The sequence below is a fragment of the Oryx dammah genome, unplaced genomic scaffold (genome assembly GCF_014754425.2).
Source record: "Oryx dammah isolate SB20612 unplaced genomic scaffold, SCBI_Odam_1.1 HiC_scaffold_12, whole genome shotgun sequence".
Classification (NCBI taxonomy): Eukaryota; Metazoa; Chordata; class Mammalia; order Artiodactyla; family Bovidae; genus Oryx; species Oryx dammah.
The window spans coordinates 22,207,831-22,214,638 of record NW_024070196.1 but is presented as its reverse complement, the minus strand read 5'-3'; the positions used below and the strand labels follow the sequence as shown (position 1 = coordinate 22,214,638).

General features: G+C 36.0%; 1 non-coding gene across 1 annotated transcript; it reads left to right on the top strand.

Moving 5' to 3' along the window:
- The first annotated feature begins 392 nt into the window (after positions 1 to 392).
- Positions 393 to 499, top strand: LOC120871675. The gene has a single exon (XR_005723098.1). It is a non-coding gene; the product is annotated as a U6 spliceosomal RNA (small nuclear RNA).
- The last annotated feature ends 6,309 nt before the right edge of the window (positions 500 to 6,808 follow it).

The following is a 6,808-nucleotide window of genomic DNA, read 5'->3' as shown; positions in this document are numbered from 1 at the left end:
AAGCTGTCATTCTCTAGGATAGAACAGATAATTTTGTCAAACCTGAACAGTCAATGTTCTGTTGTGATTGGGTCATAGAATGATCAGAGGGCAGCTATCCTTAATCAGAAATTTAGCTTACCTGTGGTGGATTCATGTTGATGTATGGCAAAACCAATACAATGTTGTAAAGTAAATAATAATAATAATAAAGAAATTTAACTTATTTAACAAGTAAACAGAAAGAGTATCACTTAACAGTAACTATATATGAGCAGCTCCTTTGTACTTTTTCAAGGTGTGATTTATTCCAAAGTAGAATCTACAAAGTGGAAACCACATGTGAACTCTCATGGCAGATCCACAGAATATCAAGCAAAGTAATAACTAAGATATATATAAGAATGGCCTTATGTTGGATTCTATAGCACACAAACTAAAAATTAGAATGATACAGAAAAGATGAGCATGGCCTCTGAGCAAGGATGATGTGCAAATTTGTGAACTGTTTCATATTTTTGGAGTTTGGGATTAACTTATACACACTAATATACATAAGTAGATAACAAACAAGGACCACTGTATAGCACACAGAACTATATTCAATATTTTGTAATAACCTATAAGGAAAAAGAATCTGAAAAAGAATACATACATATATATATGTGTGTATATACATATATACATACACACAGAAATAACTGAATCACTTTGCTGTACCCCTGAAACTAACACAACATTGTAAACCAGCTATACTTCAACTACAAAAATGGCCTCAATATTTATCTTTTAAGAACTGACTCATAATAAGCACTGAAAATTAAATGGATAATCTGTTCATAAATAGCAGCATATTTTATTTTAATTATTTAAGTTTACATCCAAGACAGTTGCAAGATAACCATTTAATTCAAAAAATACCCCCTTTGGGGCTTAAATATATTCACTTTTCATTTGTTAGTTCTGGAACTGAATAGAAATAACAAAAGTGTTTACTTCTCTTGATTTCATTCATATGGTCAGTTGCATTTGTAAAAGTGAAATTTACCAGATCAAAAAATCCTGCACTGACAAGCTGTGAGCAATGACAATAATTCCACTAATGTAGTTGCCAAGTACACTAATTATCCTAATGATGATTCAGTCTTCTGATAATCACATCCCCCAAGGACCTTATACAGTCAGTCTACACAGCTGCAGAGTCCTCTCCAGGCTCATTTTGCTTATTTCTGTCTCAATTTAAAACTATATAATATTACTTTATTAGCATAAAATAATCATCATAGCTGAACATGAACTGAACACACAGACAGCTAGACTGCTGAAGGGTAATCGAGGAGACTCCTACATGAGGTGCTTAGTCCTGTCATTCATTTCTCCAATGCCTGATAGAGGCATAATTTATACCAGAAATCTGCTTCCATCTAAAGCAATGGTGTGGATTTTGAAGGAATAAAAATACCTAAGTGATCTATCCACCTAAATCAATGGGCACACTGTTTGATAAAAATATTTTGAAATCCTAACTAAGTGATTTCTTTATAGGGTTTTGGGAACTTTTTTTCCTTCCTGCATTTTCAAGTAGCAAATCAAAATGATTTTCATGAGTCAACAGAATGTTAAGGTCTAATTTTCAATAAAACAGTATTTACCTTTCACAGAATTAAGATAGGAAAACCTGTGTTTGGGCAAAAAGACAACAGTTATTTACTCTGCATTCAATAATTTTGTAAAATATTGTTTTATATTTTAAATTTAAAATAGATATCTTAAGTAGATTTTTACATTAGTTACCTTTGGACCCTGTGTTTCATGGGCCAATGTGGAGCCACCAGGGTGGATGCTGTCCACACAGGTCATTTGCATCACAAGTGAGAAATACAAACTTAGAAGACTCCAATCTTTTAAAGAATCTACTAAAAACCTGTCAAATATTTGCCCTGGAGGGACAGATTATTACCCTGGACAGCAATCAAACCTGTTATCTGCCACCACAGGAAGAAACAATCCCTGTTTCAGCCTTGAAAAATGTAGTTCAGGAAACTGTAACAGAGTCAATTCCCTGCTTATAAGATATGGAGAAACACAAGAGGCTAATGGAAATTACCTCTCAATAGGTCTTCCAAGTTATAATCTGACAAATAATTTCCAGAAACTGCCACTCTCCAGATATGCATTATTTTGATATTACTTTCTTTCTTTTTTGATATTACTTTTTTAATATATAACTTTCTTTTTGTTTTCATTTGTTCATTTGAGTGGAATGATAACATACAACAAATGGAAAGAACAGAACAAGTAGGTTTGGTTCTCCAAAAATAGATGCCAAGACAGAATTACATATTCAAGATATTTGTTGGGAGTAAAGGTTTTTTAGATAAAAGGCAAAGAAAGCAGGGTTGGGTAGAAAAACCTTTCAGAAAAAGGGCCGAGGGAGGTATAAAGGGCTGGGTAGAAAGTGACTCAGACTGCAGTGAAATTCTGGCAAACACACGTCCAATCCCAAGAGGAGTCCCAGAGGACTCAGGTGAGTTCAGCCACTGATGAAGGAAACATAGCCTTGGCTTGTATCCTGTGTCAGGTCTCAGATATCAGCAGGAATAATGTGTCAGCTAAATATGCTCCTCTTAGAAACAAGTTATCTCTTGAGAGATCTCATCAGAGTGTTCACAGAACTGCTGTAACAAGAACAGTAAAACTTGCAAGTGTCAATAAAAGTCACAGTTTATTTCTGTCTGGAATGTCCTCTGTCTCCTACATGTTTTAAAGGTTTCAATCCTGGAAATTATTATTAAAGATAAGTGATCTTATGTTTTGCAACTGGAGAATAAGATACAAATCCACAGCTTCTGTTGAGACAACATAAAAAACTTACAGGTAGACACAAAATGAAGAACAAAAGAGATTTCAGAATTCTAGTGTAAAACAGAGATCAGCAAACTTTTTCTTTAAAAAACTAGATGTTTGGCTTTCATGCCACATAGTCTCTGTTACAACTACCCCATTCTGCTCTTGTAGTGTGAAAACAGCCATAGACAACATATCAATATAATCAAATGGTACTGACTATACACTAATAAAAGTTTTCCCAAAAACAGTGGTAGGCCATATTTGGTCCATAGACCATAGTTCACCAACTACTGATGTAGAATAATATATTTATGTAATCTGCATGTTTGTCACCTGTGTACATGACCAATGGCAGAAACTGACCAACAGATGACAATTCCCATCTAAGAATTACAGAAGCCAAAATTGGAAAACATGTTTTCTTTGAAAAATTATAATGTCCATTGAAGAAAGCATCTTTAGGACACCACAAACATGTCCACTGTGGTATGAAATTGTTCTATGCTTTAAGGACACACAAGAAGGTTCAGTCAGATGAAGGCCATATAGTCATTTACACTTAAGTAGAACAAGTAAGCATATGAAGAGGTGGCAAAGAGGTGGAGAAATAAAAAGGTTATATATAAACATATCCTGGTATTTTCTATTTTTAGCACATCATCTATTGAAATGAGGAGAAGGGAATGGCAACCCACTCCAGTATTTTTGCCTGGAGAATCCCATGGACAGAGGAGCCTGGCTGGCTAAGGTCCATAGGCACACATAGGATCGGACATGATTGAAGAGACTTAGCACTATTAAAATGAATATATTTAATAGAAAAAAAAATTGCAATGTACTTTTTGGTGTTCAGTTGTTAAGTCACTACTGACTCTTTGCAACCCCAAGGACTGAAGCACAGCAGGCTTCCCTGTCCTTCACTATCTCCCTGAGTTTGCTCAAACTCATGTCTATTGAATCAATGATACAAATCAAGCATCTCATTCTCTGTCAATGCACTTAATGATACACAAATTTTAGACAGAAATTAGAAAATAAAATCAGTGATAATAAGGTATAAAAGTTTTCTTTATGTTAAGTGAAAAATAAATTTATAAAAGAGTCGTTGGTTACTCAAGTAAATATACAATACTTTGATTTAATTTGTGTTCTCCTTAAACAGCGCCTTATTTGGGAAATGATCCCAAGAAGCAGGAATAAACTGAGCCAAAAAGAAAATCTGCATATAAGGTTGTAGTTGTCAAACTGCATTGGTAGATAACACAGATTCAATTCCTCTGTGACTATGGCAGGTCATTGCTTGACTCCAAAATTGTCTGTCTGAAAAAAAAAAAAAAAGGCTTATTTTCTAGGCATAGATACTGTAGATTGGCTCTTTTTTACCCTTCTAGTTCTTTTAACTAGGACTAGTAAACATTCCATAAACACTCTACCCTTTTCTAAAAAAAAAAAAAAAAAAAAAAAAATTTTATTTTTTTTTTTTTTTCCTACCAGTTCAGTTCAGTACAGTTCAGTCGCTCAGTCATGTCCAACTCTTTGCGACCCCATGAATTGCAGCACACCAGGCCTCCTTGTCCATCACCAATTCCTGGAGTTCACTCAAACTCACGTCCATCGAGTTGGTGATGCCATCCAGACATCTCATCCTCTGTCATCTCCTTCTCCTCCTGCCCCCAATCCCTCCCAGCATCAGAGTCTTTTCCAATGAGTCAACTCTTTGCATGAGGTGGCCAAAGTACTGGAGTTTCAGCTTTAGCATCATTCCTTCCAAAGAACACCCAGGACTGATCTCCTTTAGAATGGACTGGATGGATCTCCTTGCAGTCCAAGGGACTCCCAAGAGTCTTCTCCAACACCACAGTTCAAAAGCATCAATTCAGTGCTCAGCTTTCTTCACAGTCCAACTCTCACATCCATACATGACCACAGGAAAAACCATAGCCTTGACTAGATGGACTCTTGTTGGCAAAGTAATGTCTCTGCTTTTGAATATGCTGTCTAGATTGGTCATACATTTTATTGTAATACTCGTTTTTATGTCTCCCTGAAGGTTGAAATTTCAGGAAAAACTCTCATATGATTAGCTTATTTACTCCCAAGACCTGTTCAGGAAGATTTGTTGTTGTTTAGTCACTAAGTCATATCTGAGTCTTTAGCAACCCCATGGGATGGAGCCCACAAGGGTCCTCTGTCCATGGAATTTCCCAGGCAAGAATATTGAAGGGTTTACCTTTCTCTCCTCCAGAGCTTTCTGTCCAAGAGATTGAACCTACATCTTCTGCATTGGCAGGTGAATTCTTTTCTGCTGAGTCACCAGGGAAGCCCTTAGGAAGATTAGTTATTTATTTATCAGCTTTTTGGGAGAAAAAATTGTACTTAATTATTGTATCACAATTTGTATTGTTGCCCAATAATAACAATAACAATATTTCTGACTAGTTACAAATTTTAATGTGAGCATACTTAATATCTATCTCTCTGAATGGTCAACATGGCTTTGTTTCCTTTTTTTCCTAAATTTCCTATAAATTTTTCTCCTAAGAAAAATTCAAGTCATATGATAATACCTATATTCCTTTTTGGATAATTACAAATAGAGCTTTCAGAAATATCTTATTCAAACAAAATATATTAATTTTATTTATACTAATACAAGTTATTATTACAAGTAAAAATATGTGCATGCTTAGGATAATAGAGGTTGCCACAGTCAATAAATCACAAATCTGGATTATTTCAGCTTCCCCTCAAGTTCTCAACAGTTAATTGTCTTCATTTATGTAACAGCAGTAACTTATTTATTTTATTGTTGCAAGGAAAGAAAAGATATAAAATTCTTAGCATAATGTCTGACACAGGTGAATGAGCCTGATGGCTTGCATGGTTGTGGTTGTTAAAAATACAACAATTAGCATTTATTGATTCCTTAATTTTTGTTATATACTCTGCTAAGCAATTTTGCTATATACTCTTATTGGAGAAGGCAATGGCACCCCACTCCAGTACTCCTGCCTGGAAACTCCCATGGACGGAGGAGCCTGGTAGGCTGCAGTCCATGGGGTTGCGACTGAGCAACTTCACTTTCACTTTCCACTTTGATGTATTGGAGAAGGAAATGGCAACCCAATCCAGTGTTCTTGCCTGGAAAATCCCAGGGACAGGGGAGCCTGATGGGCTGCTGTCTACGGGGTCACACAGAGTCGGACACGACTGACGTGACTTAGCAGCAGCAGCAGCAGCAGCAAGCAACTTATTAAGTTAGTTTCATTTATGTACCATCCCTTCCCTGAATAAACATAAAGCAAACACAAATCCTTAGGTAGGTACTAATATTTAACCCCATACTCTGTATAAATAAGCAGTCACACCTGTGTTAAGTGGCCAAGTTTACATAGCTACTTAATAGTGTAAATGGGTTCCATGATAGCCCTCATTAAAATTTCTCCAGGGCACAATGTGTGAATATCTAGCTCAGGAACAGCCATTACTCTACTTAGTGATCTTGCATATATCAATGATTAGCCAAGGAGTGTTTATTCATTTAGCCTTCAAGTGTAAATCTTCTCAACCCAGACCTCCAGGCAGCCACTACCAATTAATTGGAGTTTGTATTTAATTTGAAATATGTCTATCATCTGGCTCTAAAAGGATATAATTATGTTAATTATCATTTTTGTCTAACTAGTAACTAACCCACTCACTCCAGTCAATCCCATTTGTCCTCTGCATTTGGACTTGTTCCAGGTGGGATTTTATTATCAAACTGCATGTGGAGTGGCAAATGACAGAGTCAATTTGGTTATGCATAATCCTGGAATGTGAAGTCAAGTGGGCCTTAGAAAGCACCACTATGAACAAAGCTAGTGGAGGTGATGGAATTCCAGTTGAGCTATTTCAAATCCTGAAAGATGATGCTATGAAAGTGCTGCACTCAATATGCCCACAAATTTGGAAAACTCAGCAGTGGCCACAGGAATGG